The following is a 15,482-nucleotide window of genomic DNA, read 5'->3' on the forward strand; positions in this document are numbered from 1 at the left end:
AATTTAAAATGGAGACGTGAATAAATACCACCTAAATAAAGCTCTATTTGTGCGAACAAAATGATAAAAATGTAATTTAGGTACAGTGTAGCATGACCGCGCAATTGTCATTGAAAGTGCGAGAGCGCCGAAAGCTGAAAATTGGGCTGGGAAGGAAGAGGGCGAAAGTGCCCGGTATTGTAGTGGTTGAACAACAAAAAACCTGGAAGCTGATTGATTTCTATGCAGAGCTGCACCAGATTTTGCATGCTCCAGTTTTAGTACATCAACTCCAACATTTCATTGGGATGAAACATCAAAGTTACATCACAAGCACCAGAAACAAAAGTTCTTTGGAGTTGTTCAATAAACTATTATGAGCCAATACACTAAAAGTTTGAAAGGTCAAATTCAGACAAAAAAGTTTTTTTTTTTTTTTAGTTGAGGATGGCAGGTAGGAAGTTTACCAATGTTGTGTGTGTCATCTTTAAGCAGATTTATGGCATACAGGAGGTCACTGGGACAGGAAGTGAGAAGAATTCTCTAATGGGGTCACAAAAGCAGTCCGACAGATTAAAATATAACTAAAGGCAACAGGAATAAAAGGGGAAATCTTCCAATGGGAATACTTGTTCCTGTGAGGACTGTTCCAAGAGGGGAAATACCTCACATTGGAAAGACATGCTCTCACTTCCTATTGAGATTACAGGGCAAAAGTAAAAAGGGATAGCTACCTAATGAGATACATAAAAAAGTAAAAAAGTAGGAAGGACTGACAGTGGATTGGACTCTTCCTTACACAATCCAAAATTGAAAAAGAAAAAAGGTTTGGCTTTAAAATATACCTAAACTTTTTTTTGTTTCTTTGGTTTTTAAATTAACCACTTCAGCCCCAGAAGGATTTACCCCCTTAATGACCAGGCCATTTTTTGCAATACAGCACTGCGTCGCTTTAAGAATTGCGCAGTCGTGCAATGTTGTACTGAAACAAAAACAATGTCCCTTTTTCCTCCACAAATAGAGCTCTCTATTGAGCTGAAGTTGTCTTCATCAGTTTAAGCCAACATGTAGTCTACATTTTTTAACCACAAAATAAACACACTGAGCATATATATTATTAATGGTTTGCGCAAAAGTTATCCCCAAAACAGGGGATAGATTTATGGACGTTTTTATGCTTTTATTGATAATGGCAGTGATCTGTGTTTTTAGCGGGACTGCGACATTGCGGAAGACAAATCTGACCCCAAGTGATACTTGTTGGGGACCAGTGACATTATTACAGTGATCAGTGCTTAACCACTTCCCGACCAGCGCACGACGATGTACGTCGACAGAATGGCACGGGCAGACATATTGGCGTACAGGTACGTCCAATATTCAATGCCGCCCTGCCATCGGGAGCGCGCCGGCGGCGGCACGCTCCCGCGCTGGTCGGACCCCCGTGAGTCCGGTCGCGGGACCCGCGGACTCGATCGCCGCGGGCATCCCCGCGATTGTCTCACGGAGTGGCCGAATGGAGGAGATGCCATGTAAACAGCATTTCTCCATTCTGCCTAGCAACTAGTGACGCTGATCTCTGCTCCATGTGATTGGAGCAGAGATCAGAGTTCACTAAATGAAAGCCCAACCCCCCCACAGTTAGTAACACGCCCCTAGGAACACTTAACCCCTACACTGCCACCCCCTGGTTAACCCCTTCACTGCCAGTGTCATTTACACAGGAATCACTGCATTTATATAGCAGTGATTACTGTATAAATGACAATGGTCCCAAAAATGTGTCAAAAATGTCCAATGGGTCCCCCACAATGTCGCAGTCACAATAAAAATTGCTGATCGCCGCCATTACTAGTAAAAAAAAAAAAAAAATAATAATAAAAAATTATTAATAAAAAGGCTATAAAACTATCCCTATTTTGTAAACGCTATAACTTTTGCGCAAACCAATCAATAATCGCTTATTTCGATTTTTTTTTACCTAAAATATGTAGAAGAATACGTATCGGCCTAAACTGAGGGAAAAAAAATATTTTTTTTATATATTTTTGGGGGATATTTATTATAACAAAAAGTAAAAAATAATGCGTTTTTTTCAAAATTGTCGCTCTATTTTTGTTTATAGAGCAAAAAATAAAAACCGCAGGGGTGATCAAATACCACCAAAAGAAAGCTCTGTTTGTGGGAAAAAAAAGGACGTCAATTTTGTTTGGGAGCCACGTCGCACGACCGTGCAATTGTCAGTTAAAGCGACGCAGTGCCGAATCGCAAAAAGTGGTCTGGTCTTTGACCAGCAAATTGGTCCGGTCTGAAAGTGGTTAAAAAAAAAAAATGCACTGATCACTGTATAAATGATACTAGCAGAAGGGTTAACACTGGGGGCAATCAAGGGGTTAATGTTCCCTGGGTGTGTTCTGTGTGGGGGCTGTGTGATCACTAGGAACAGCAGATCTCCATGTTGTCCCCTGTCAGAACGGGCATCCGCATTGTTTACATAGGCAGAAATCCATTCTGCCTCTGTGCAGAGATCGCGGGTGGCCAGTGGACATCGAGTCTGCCGGACCCACGCATGCCTACAGTATCTATTGCATGAACCAACGACGTACAGGTACATTGTTTCGCACAATAGAGCCGCCCTGCTAGCAGTATATGTGCAGTGGGCGGTCTTAAAGCGGTTAAAGTAGGGAATGGTTAAATCCCTTCAGGTTATTTTATTATATGCATCCCATTAGGAAAGTTTCCCCTCTACTGCAGTTCTCACACATGCACTGTGTGCCCCCGCTTGTGAAACTGAGCTGTCAGAGCTGGGTGCCCACACTTGTAATGCTAGCGTCGGGAAGAGGAGGAGAGGGAGAAAACCAAGGGTTCCGACAGCCGCATCACTGGATCCTGGGACAGGTGACTGTGCGTTTACTTAAAAAAAAAAAAAAAAGTCAGTAGATACACTTTTTGTAGCCATCTACTATTAATAAAACACAAACTATTGGAACTCAGCTTTAAAGGAGAAGTCCAGCCTGAGCTCATTTGGCTGGGCTTCTATGAGTCACAAGAGTGCAATTCGTTTTGCACTCCTGTGACCCGTTTTCAGCAGAGAGTGGTCTGAAGTCCGCTCTCTGCCGACGTGATGGAAATCAGGCCAGGCAGCGCGTCATCCCGACAATAAAGTCTGGATCCCCAGGTGCCTGGACTGATGCCAGCCTCAACCTCTCAGCGAGCTGCTGAGAGGTTGAGGTGACGTACAACACGTATGACGGGACTAGAATAAGGAAGTTCAATAGCCAGTACCTTCCATCTCGTAGTGGAATCTGAGCATGCGTGATTTTTGGAGTGTCAGAATTGCATACACACGATTGGAATTTCCGATAGAAAGTTTTTCCGTCGGGAAAATTGAGAACATACTATCAATTTTTATCTGGCGGAAATTCGGACAGCTAAATTCTGATGGAGTCTACACACGGTCGCATTTTCCGATGAAAAGCTCTCATCGGTCTTTTTCTGGCTGGAATTCCGATCATGTGCACACGGCATAAGAGTTAATATGGGAAAAAGGTGTTGCCACAAATGCTTTATCACCAATCATTGTTTCCCTAATAACCCCAAACAGGGGCACAGACAGCAAAACAAATGTTACAGGGGCGATAACCCTCCCCTAAGCTATCCAAAAAGCTTAAAAATAGATTTTTTGGCTGGAGCGACACTTAAAAAAAAACGTACCTGTTCCAACTTACAAACAAATTCAACTTAAGAAAAAAATACAAACAGTCTCTATCTTGGTTGTAACCCGGGGAGCACCTGTACCACCAAAATCAAAACCTTCCAAACACCGAACTATATTAAATTCACATTATATGTAAAAGAATTGGACCACCACCGAGGGCCTTGTAAGCGGTGCTTGCAGGGAAAATTACATTACAACTAAAGCCAGAGCTTTTCTTTTCAGTTTGGATGGAGCAGGGGGATGGTGAAAAACCCAATTTTCTTATTCCATCCGTGTCCCTTTTGGGAAGATCGACATTTAATTCCTGATAGACAACAGGAAACTTCTCCAAAGTAAGCGAAATCCCCTCTTGGTTGTCACTGGAACAAGTGTCCCCACTGGGAGATTACATCTAAAGTTTGAAAGTTTGTATTAGTGGACTGGTTAAAAGCTGTTAGTTTATTTTTGCCACGTGTTCTCTTGGGGAGGGTTAACTTCACTTCCCGTCTTATAAAAAGAACAGGAAGGGAGATCAAATCTTTCCAAAGTAAGAGAAATTCACTTAGTTGTCACTATAATGACGCCTCCCCCAACTTTGAGATTTCCCTTATAATTGTTTTGGTGGCAACTCAAATCTTTGATTTCTCCCTCACTTTGCAAAAAGAACAATGGAGTACGGTCTAATACTTATTTTTTTTATTTGCACCAACATCCAAATTTTCAGGACAAGTTTTTGGGGCGTGTCTCCTTTAATATCCAAGCAGTACTCTTAAAAGCGATTGTAAAGGCAGAAGGTTTCTATACAGCAAGATAAAAGGCCTTCTGTGTGTGGCAAACCCCTCAGCCCCCTTAATACGTACCCGAGGTTCTATAGATCCAACAATGTTACAGGAGTGTCTCGGCTGCCCAGGACCCCTGTCCTCATTGGCTGAGACAGTGGCTCCCTCTGCTGCCAAAGTCAGTCAGCCAACCATGAGAGAAAAGGAGGCGGGCCTGGGCCACGGCTCCATGTCTGATTGGACACAGAGCTGTGGCTCAGCTTGGGTGCCCCCATAGCAAGCTGCTTACTGTGAAGGTACTCAACAGAAGGGAGGGGCCAGGAGCACCGAAGATGGACCTGAGAAGAGGAGGATCCGGGTTGCTCTGTGCAAAACCAATGCAACAGAGCAGGTAAAACTTTTTTCTTTTTTTTTTTTAATTACAAATAAAAAAAAAAAAAAAGAAGACTTTAGAATCACTTTAAAGAAGGATACACACCCCAAAAGCGTGTTCTGCGAATTAAAAAATAAATAAAATAAGGATCACAGACACTACTCCATTGTTCCCTCAGTGAGCAACTAGGAACAATTCAGGAGGAATATCTGTCTTTGGGGACAGAGAAGAAAACAATTGCTAGGGGGTTCTAATGACCCACCACCCTATCCAAAACTAAAATAAAAGTTATGGCTTTAGATATGCTTTAAAATTCTCACAATACCCATTACAATGTAACAAATCTTTATCTAGCATTTAAAATGCACCCAGCTGTTAGCTATACACCAGCAGGAAATGGTGTGATTTCAGCACCGGGTTGCTGTCAGTACACTTGGATATTCCATAGCATAATCTTTACAAAAAACATAAACAAACCCTGAGAGATAGGAAGCCACCTAGTTTTATACCAGATATACAGTCTAAACAGAGAAAAGCTAATTGATGCAGATCCCAGATCAGAGAACAGAACCGAGCATGAGCCAGCTCATCATTTAAATCCATCTCTGATTCATACATTTACAAGATATAAAGACATGACAAATCTGTGATTCATATTTGTTCCAGGTCAGAGAATACAACAGCTCTGTGCCTTTGCAAACCCCAAATTCCATGCATCCCAATTCAAAGTAAAAAAAATATATATAATATACATAGGACAGGTGGGCCCCTCTGTAATGATAAATCTCCCCCAATCAGGTGCTAGCAGTCAGCTGCATCAAACATGAAGCAAGGTGATTCTCTGCAAATCTATTGATGCTACATAAAAACAGACCCGGAATTGTACATTACCAGATGCTGTTCCCATCATGTTCAGCAAAGAAACATGGGGGGGGGGGGAGGATTTAGCCACACCCACAAACCCTTATATTAGCTATAATCATTCCATGGCAGCAAGATGGCCCCCTCTCTCAAATCACCTCCCTCCCAATCCAGAGGAGGCTGGTTGCCTTGGCGGCCACCTTAAACAAATGGAGAGACAGGGAGGCGAAATGTCAAAGAAATCAGACAGTCCCCATGCTGTGGAGGAGATGACAGAGAAAAGGGGTTGACAAAGACCTCCCCCCATGAGGAGGAAGGGGGGGGTAGCATGTTTAACAGATCTGCGCATGTCAGGCGTTAAGGCATTTAGGGGTCCTGCATTTAGGACAACACAATGTGTCCCGACATTCTTCATCCAAATGACTGAGGAACTAGAGACCCAGCATTAAGTTTTCAAGGAATGCTTGTACTTAAACATTTGGAGGTCCACACGCTGATCCCGGTTCTTGTTTGATCCACCATCCTCGGTAAAACGGTGTGGCCTCGGCCCAACCACCCCACTGACTTGGTCTCCAAAAGTCACCTAGGCAATAAAACCCAATATTTGTATCCTGGGAGGAACCCCCAACCATTTAAAACCCATCTTAGCACCCCCATCTCCTCAATTTACAGACTGATGGGTTTTATTGCCCAGTTACCCCATGCTGCCATTTGTGGTTCCAAAAACATTAACCTCCTCAAACTAACCAGAAGGAGATCATCATCCCCTCTGTGTCAAGTCATGCCGGCACTTGTGGTTCCATAGCAGTTACCAGTCCACCTCCTCAACCTAGCCAGAGGGAATTCAACATCTCCTTCCTTGTCAAGTCATGCTGGCACATGTAGTTCCAAAGCCATGGCCACCTCCTTCAGTTGACCAAAGGGAACCCATCAATTCCACCCTGTCATATCATGCTAGCATATGTGGTTTCAAAGATGTACCATCAAGCTACACTGTACAGGAGATCCGTTACCTTTTCCTATCATACTTGGGTTCGTAGTTCCTTCATTTATACCCTTGAGATCCATAGCCCATGTTAAACCATCCCAATGACTAGTTTCTCAAAAGGGAACCTACATTTCCTTTGGCAAATCACAGACCCAAGTAGTTCCAAATTTGAGATTTACGATTTGCCAGTCCAGACATGCTAGTATCTGTAGTTCCCTCAGCAGCTGCCCGTCTCCTCAGAGACCTCTCAAGCCATCAAACCATGCTGCCATTCAGGTTCCTCTGGAGAGTCTGTCAATCCCCCCCCCACAAGAAAGATGTTGATACCACACCGCAAACCCACGTTGTCACTTGCAGTTCCTTCACCAGTAGCCCGCCTCATCAGACCCCTTTCGTCGCCCGTCAACCATAGTAGCTCCTTAGCACAGTCAACCCCGTTCTTCCTGCATAACCACAATGCAGCTTCTAGTTCCTGAGATAATCCCTTACCACTCATCTCAGACCTTGCTGGCTACAATCTGTCATGCTCAGAATGATGGTTCATGCTTGGAACTCCTTGACCAAAACACAGAAGATACTTCCACCGCTGTCACCTCCTTCTCAAAATATGCAAATATTCTTCCCCTGACACCTGTAGTCCCTTGGTGCAGTTCATCACCCCTTTTCCCACAAAAACTAAAGTGCTTCTTGCAGTTTGTCAGGGACAGCTGCCTACCTAGGCTGGCACTTGTAGCCCCTTTGCAGCTCGCTGCCTCCTCCTCCCCCCCCCCCCCCCATTATAAAACACTGGGGCTTCTCTGCCCTGTCTAACCACACCAAGACTTCAGAGTCTTGGGAGGCCACATAGTTACCCCTTATACACCAAATTGCTACGACTTACATTTCTTTGGAAGTCTACCACCACTGCTGCTTAGGAAATCACAACCCTTGCCCCTATACATCACATCGTTACCCCCTACCAACGGTGCCAAAACTTGCATAGTCCTATAGGAGTCTACAAACACATCGGTGCCACCAATGCCAAGACTTGTATTTCTTTCGGAGTCTACAACCACCACTGCTTGGGTCATCACATCCCTCCCCTCTACTAACGTTGCCAAGACTTGTACAGTCCTATAGGAGTCTATCATCACATCGGAACCCTCAGCCACCAATGCCAAGACTTGCATTTCTTAAGGTCTACAACCACCGCTGCTTGGAACATCACATCGTTAGCCCCTACTAACAGTGCCAAGATATAGTTCTACAGGAGTATACCATCACATCATTACCCCCAGCCACCAATACCAAGACTTGTATTTCTTTAGGAGTATACAATCACTGTTGCTTGGGATATCGCATCGCTACCCCTACGAACGGTGCCAAGACTTGTATAGTTCTACAGGAGTATACCATCACATTACCCCCAGCCACCAATACCAAGACATTTATTCCTTTAGTATACAAACACTGCTACTTGGGACATCACGTCCCTTGCCCCTATACATCACATCGTTAGCCCCTACTGCCAAGACTTGCATAGCTTTATAGGAGTCTACCATCATCGCTGCTTGGGACATCACAACGTTACCCCCTACTACCAGTGCCAAGGCTTGCCGTATCCGAGGAGCCTACCATCGTATCGCTAACCTCCACTACCGATGCAAGACTTGTATAGCTCCATAGAGGTCTACAACCATCATCGCTGCTTGGGACATCACATCGTTACCCCCCACCATCAACACTTGCTGTATCCAAGGAGTTTACCATCACTGATGCTTGGCGTGGTTACCCCCCATCCACCATTGTCAAACCATGCTGAGACTTGTAGTTGCTCAGCAGTCTACTATTGCTGCTTGGGACACCATGTCATTACCCCCTGAAACCAATGCCAAGACTTTATTGTTATTTAGGAGTCTGCAATCATTGCTGCTTGGGACACCACATTGTTACCCCCTGCCACCAGAGCCAAGCCATGTTAAGACTTGTAGTTTACCAGTATCGTTAACTGGGACCACATAATCACCCCATAGCGCCCACTGCCAAGACTTGTCTACAATCACTACTGGCTTACATCGTTGCCCCATCACCAGTGCCAAGACATGCATAGTTCCTTAGAAGTCTATCATCATCGCTGCTTGGGAGGGCGCATAACTACCCCCAGCCACCACCGCTAAACCATTCTGAGACTTGTAGTACCTCAGGGGTTTACTACTGCTACTTGGGATACCATGTCGTTACCCCTAGACAGCACATCGCTGCCCCGTCACCAGTGCCAAGACGTGAATAGTTCCTTAAAAGCGTACCATCACCGCTGCTTGGGACATCACATCACTACCCTCTACTACAACTGCCAGGCCACGCTGAGATTCATAGTTCCTCAGTCTACTATCGTCGCTGCTTGGGACACCACACCACTACCCCCACCAACTACTGCCAAGCCACACAGACTTCTAGTTCCTCAAGAGTCTGCTGCTTGGGAAAGCACTTTGCTACCCTGTCACCAATGCCAGGTCTTGTATAGTTCCTTAGATGTCTACCACCACCATTCACATCACTACCAAGCAAAGCTGAGATTTTTAGTTCCCGTCACCTACCATGATCACTGACAAGCCATGCTTAAACTTGTAGTCCACCACCAGCTGCCCCCTTCTCTAAAAACAGACACTTCTCTGCCCTGCCTAGCCATGCTGGCACTTTTAGTTCCTCGGGGCCAAGCACACACAGCTACCAACCACCACCCACGCTGCTGGCTAACCACCTCTACCTGTTAAGCCACGTTGGCACCAGCAGCTGCTCCTGGCAAGCTGTTTCTATCAGGACACACTGAGGGTTGTAGTCCCCCCGTCATCTATCATATCAGAGCAAACTAAGAGTTTGAGGGTTGTAGAATTCTTCCCATCACCTCTGCTCACTATCAGGACACGCTGAGGGTTGTAGTTCCTCATGTCATCTCTCATGTTAGGACATGCTGACAACTTGAGTGCCTCCTGTCTGAGCATGCCGAGGATTGTAGTCCCTCCTATCACCTCTGCTACCTATCAGGACATGCTAAGGGTTGTAGTTCCACATGTCACCTCTGCTCCCTGTCGGGACATGCTGAGGATTGAAGTTCCTCCGATCAGGACATGCTGAGGGTTGTCATCCCTCCAATCACCTCTGCTCCCCATAAGGACATGCTGAGGGTCGTCATTCCTCCTGTCACTTCTGCTGCCTATTAGGGCATGCTGGGGGTTGTAGTCCCTCCTATCACCTCTGCCCCCCGTCATGACAGACCGAGAACTGTAGTTTCTCCCTGTCAAGACATGCTGAGGGTTGCAGTCCCTCCTGTCATCTCTTGTCAGGACATACTGAGGGTTGTAGTCCATTAAGTCTCTTCTTCTCACTATTAGGTTTTGCAAGGGTTGTAGTCCCTCCAGTCACTTCTCCTCACTATTAGGGCATACTGAGGGTAGTAGTTCCTGTCAGGACATGCTAAGGGTTGTAGTCCCTCCAGTCACTTCTCCTCCCAATTAGGACATACTGAGGAATGTAGTTCCTCCTGTCAAGACATGCTGGGGATTGTAGTTCCTCCTGTCATTTCCCTGTCGTGACGGAGAGTAGTAGTTCCTCCTTGTCATGACATGCTGAGGGTTGTAGTTCCTCCTTGTCATGACATGCTGAGGGTTGTAGTTCCTCCTGTCACTTCCCTGTTAGGACTGAGGGTAGTAGTTCCTCCCTGTCATGACATGCTGAGGGTTGTAGTTCCTCCTGTCATGACACACTGAAGGTAGTGCTGTAGTTCCTCCCTGTCAGGAGATGCTGAGGGTTGTAGTTCCTCCTGTCAGGACCCGCTGAGGTTTGTAGTTCCTCCTGCCAGACACAGGGGGTTGTAGTGTCCTGCTCCCTGTCAGAGCCATGCTGAGGGTTGTAGTCCTCCTGTCAGGTAGTAGTCCTCCACCTTACCCGTGTCCTCCGGCGCCTCTCGTCCCCTCACTGCTGCTAGACGGCCGTCCAGTCACATCGAGCCGCACACAGTCACACATAGATGGAAGCTGGTCTGCTTCTTCCTCCTCACACCGTCATCCTCCTCCTCCTCATCACCACGATCATCCTCCTCATCCCCGCCACTCCCCGGCTCCGGCCGTCATATCTCGGAGATCCCGGCTGTACTGTTGCTGGCGGTCTCTGTGGTCCCGGCCGCCGTGCAGGATGGAGGGAGAAGGGGGGAGGGGAGGGGGAGTCACAAAATGGCGCGCGTTTCCAAAGCTGCGCAGCCAGCCAGCGAGGGAGGAAGAATGAGGAGGAGGAGGACGGGGAAACCGCCACCAGCAGCACTACCAACTCCGCTCACTCCCCCGCCTCCTCATCCTCCGCCTCATACCGGAGCCCGGCACCGTGACTGACAACAACACCCCCTCCTCCTCCTCCTCCTCTACCCCGTCACCTCACCATCACCACCGTCCTCCCCCACACTTCTCCCCTCACAAATATTTTATTCACACTCTGCTTTATTCATACGGCACGTATTTCCCTCACAAGGGTTTATTCGGGCGGGAAGGGAATTAATGAAAAAAAAAGGCAACAAAATGGCGGCGGAATAAGTGTATTGCTATGGAGACTGTCAATCATCGCGAAGCCCCCGGATGCGCGCTGACGTCACGGAGCGAGGTGGCGCCGCTGCTGTGCTGCGGTCTGGGGCAGGGAAAGAGGGAGGGTCATGTGATGAGGGGAGTGGCATCGCGGGAACGAGGGAGGGGCGGTGAGGATAATTAGAAAAAAAAAACGTATGGGGTGTGAGCTGGCAAACAAATAAATGTAAATATTATGTTTGCGGGACGGAGGGGAGTGGCGTGGTCGGGAGGAAAATGAGATAAGTGGGTGTCCCCAAGCATAGCTCCCAACGGTCCCTGATTTGGAGCAATGTCCCTCTGTCCCTCATTCCTCCTCATTTGTCCCTCATTTTGGTCTCATCTATATAGTTGTATATAAAATGCACTTTTTATGTATCAAAAAGTGTTTTCCACGCTAAAAATTTAATCTGATTTCTAAATTGCTGCATTTGTAAATTCCAAAAGCTAATATGAACGAATAGTAGTGGTAAAAAAAAGCACTTTTTTTGTACAATTCTCCTTTAAGGGGCGTGGCAAGGGGTGTGCCCTATGCCTGCATACTTTTGCTGATAGGTGTCCCTCATTCTCATTTCAAAAAGTTAGGAGGTATACCCAAGTGTTATCCCGGCTGGAATGTCCAGGGGACACGATCAGCTTTTATCAAATGTGTCGTTGGTTCCGTCAGGGATTCGTCTGTTACTCTGTAAGGTCTGTCTACAATGTCACCATTCCACGCTTTCTGTTTCTGAAGGTTTTTGTATCTGGTCCTCATTATGACCAATTTCATGATGAATTCCAAAATGTCAGGAGTGGTGGATGTCCACGTATATATCAATTGTCCAGAGTGGTGGATGTCCACCTATATCACATTTCATTTAGGGCAGCAAAAAGGGTTGCTGGCTCGAATCTTGACCACGACACCATCTGCCTGGAGTTTGCATGTTCTCCCTGTTCTGGGGTGTTTCCTGGGGTACTCCGGTTTACTCCCACACTCTAAAGACATATTGGTAGGTTAATCGGATCCTGTCTAAATTGGCCCCAGTATGTATGAATGTGTGTTAGGGACCTTAGGTTGTAAGCTCCTTGAGGGCAGAGACTCATGTGAATGTACAATATATATGTAAAGCGCTGCGTAACTTGACGGTGCTATATAAGTACCTGAAATAAATAAATAATACGTTTCCAGAGTGGTAGACATCTACATATATCAAATGTCCAGAGTGATAGATGTCTACGTATATCACATTTCCAGAGTGGTAGATGTCTGCATATATCAAATGTCCAGAGTGGTAGATGTCTACGTATATCACATTTCCAGAGTGGTAGATGTCTACATATATGAAATGTCCAGAGTGGTAGATGTCTACGTATATCACATTTCCAGAGTGGTAGACATCTACATATATCAAATGTCCATAGTGGTGGATTCCATGCTTTCTGTTTCTGAAGGTTTTTGTATCTGGTCCTCACTATGACTAATTTCATGATGAATTCCAAAATGTCCCGAGTGGCGGATGTCCACGTATATCAATTGTCCAGAGTGGTGGATGTCCACCTATATCACATTTCATTTAGGGCAGCAAAAAGTGTTGCTGGCTCGAATCTTGACCACAACATCATCTGCCTGGAGTTTGCATGTTCTCCCTGTGCCTGCGTGGGTTTCCTCCAGGTACTCCGGTTTACTCCCACACTCTAAAGACATACAGGTAGGTTAATCGGATCCTGTCTAAATTGGCCCCAGTATGTATGAATGTGTGTTAGGGACCTAAGGTTGTAAGCTCCTTGAGGGCAGAGACTGATGTGAATGTACAATATATATGTAAAGCGCTGCGTAACTTGACGGTGCTATATAAGTACCTGAAATAAATCTACATATATCAAATGTCCAGAGTGGTAGATGTCTACGTATATCACATTTCCAGAGTGGTAGACATCTACATATATCAAATGTCCAGAGTGGTGGATGTCAACATATATCATACATTTTGAATCCTACAGTGTTATATATCCATGAATACCTGATTCCCAACATATATCATACAATTTACAGGGTATATTATTAATTCCCACATTTTTAGAGTGGTAGATGTCCCCTTATATTATAGATTCCCAGTTTTCCCAAATCAACTTATATCTGAATTTTTTAGGTGGTAGATCAGAAATTATATTGTAAATACTGAAATGTCCAGAGGGATGGGTGTCCATATATATCATACATACCAAAACATTCAGAGTGGTACAAGTCCACATATATCATATATTTCTACATTTAAGAAAGGAATATGTCTATACAGTATATTGCAAAATTTCTGGAGTAGTAGATGTCCATGTATGTCATACATTCCAAATTTTACAGAGGTTTAGATGTACATGTATATCATAGATTCCAAAATTACCAGAGTGGTAGATGTCCACGTATATCATAGATACGAAAATTTACATAGTATATCCTAATAAATTTCCACATTTTTGGACAGAGTTTAATTTATTATGTAGATTCCAAAATTTGCAGACTTGTAGACATCTACATTTATCATAAGTTCCAACATTTCAAGAGTGATAGTTAACCATGTATATTGTAAGTTCTAAAATTTCCAGAGTGATAAGGTTCCAAGTATATCATACGTTCCACAATTTCCAGGCTCGTACATGTCCACATATATCATATACAGTAAAACCTTGGATTGCGAGCATAAATCGTTCTATAAGCACGCTTGTAATCCAAAGCACTTGTATATCAAAGCGAATTTGCCCATAAGAAATAATGGAAACTCAAATGATTCATTCCATAGCCATTTATTCATAAATCCTATAGTGCTGGATTTTTCTTTTAGGAATAGTCCAGGATGTACTCTATGGAAGGTTTTTCTCTATCTGAAGGGACTATGACTGAATTAATTACCGTATTTATCGGCGTATAACAGGCACCTTAATTTTAAGAGAGAATTTTCAGGAAAAAAAACTTACATTTTCAATAAAGAATTTTGAAGCAAAATAAGGGTCAGTGCCCATCAATGCAGCCTTATCAGTGCCGATCTGCAGCCTCGCCATTGCCTATTAATGAAGCCTTATCAGTGCCCATCTGCAGCCTCCCCATTGCTCATCATTGCAGCCTGATCAGTGCCCAGCTGCAGCCTCATCATTGCAGCCTGATCAGTGTCCATCTGCAGCTTTTGCCATTGCCCATCATTGCAGCCTGATCAGTGCCCATCTGCAGCTTTGCCCATCATTGCAGCCTAATCAGTGCCTATCTGCAGCCTTGCTCCTCGCTGCAGCCCGATCAGTGGCAGTGCCCATCTGCAGCCTTGCCCATCATTGCACATCTTCAGCCTTGCTCCTCATTGCAGCCTGATCAGTGTCCATCTGCAACCTTGCCATTGCCAAAATAGACATAGCCAGATCTCCTGTGTACTCGGCTCGGCATCACGCCCCGTCCTGCCCCTTGGCCCGGATCCTATGTTGGGCATAATGCCAGGACGTCAATGCTTGGAGCCCTCCAGGGGATGGGACTGGGCGTGACTGTCAACTGAGCCAAGTACACAGGAGATCCGGCTCTGTTTATTTCAGCGGCGTTCGTCCCCTCCTTCCCCTCTGTGGCAGCCTATATCGGCGTTTAATGCCCACACATGATTTCCCCCTATTTTAAGGGGAAAAAAGTGTGTGTTATATGCCAATATATACGGTACTTACCAGTATATAAACAGAACCTCAGTCTGACTTCTAATATATTGGGATGCATTGAAAGCGTATCTCCGAGGTCTCCTTATTGCGCAGATATCAAAAATTAAATAACAATCTAGGCAGTGGGAAAAAACTCTAGCTGATAACGAAGTTTAACCTTAAATTACGTAGAGGGTTCTTTACTGAAAGAGTGGCAAGGATGTGGAATTCCCTTCCACAGGTGGTAGTCTCAGCGGGGGGCATTGATAGTTTCAAGAAACTATTAGATAAGTACCTGAACGACCGCAACATACAGGGATATACAATGTAACACTGACATATAATCACACACATAGGTTGGACTTGATGGACTTGTGTCTTTTTTTCAACCTCACCTACTATGTAACTATAACATGATGAAGGCCGAATTCATTTATATATAACTAATCCAAATGAATATACTAACAAAGAATAGCTTTATAACCAACTACATTATGTAGAAGTGGCTAAGAAGAAGGCAGAAAATACAGTGCCTTGCGAAAGTATTCGGCCCCCTTTCAACCTTTTGCCACAT

At 45.0% G+C, this 15,482-nt stretch overlaps 1 protein-coding gene across 2 annotated transcripts in view; it reads right to left on the reverse strand.

The window, feature by feature from the left end:
* DYRK1A (dual specificity tyrosine phosphorylation regulated kinase 1A) overlaps positions 1-11,024 on the reverse strand; it is a 144,353-nt gene extending 133,329 nt beyond the window's left edge. The window contains exon 1 of one of the 2 annotated variants that reach the window (XM_077479908.1): positions 10,602-11,024. The gene's annotated coding sequence lies outside the window, so the exon portion shown is untranslated. The remainder of the gene's footprint in view (positions 1-10,601) is intronic. The other variant, XM_077479907.1, reaches the window with a different exon arrangement.
* Positions 11,025-15,482: the final 4,458 nt, after the last annotated feature.

The sequence above is a fragment of the Lithobates pipiens genome, unplaced genomic scaffold, assembly GCF_037356315.1.
Source record: "Lithobates pipiens isolate NorthernLeopardFrog02 unplaced genomic scaffold, aLitPip1_a1.2 Scaffold_16, whole genome shotgun sequence".
NCBI lineage: Eukaryota > Metazoa > Chordata > Amphibia > Anura > Ranidae > Lithobates > Lithobates pipiens.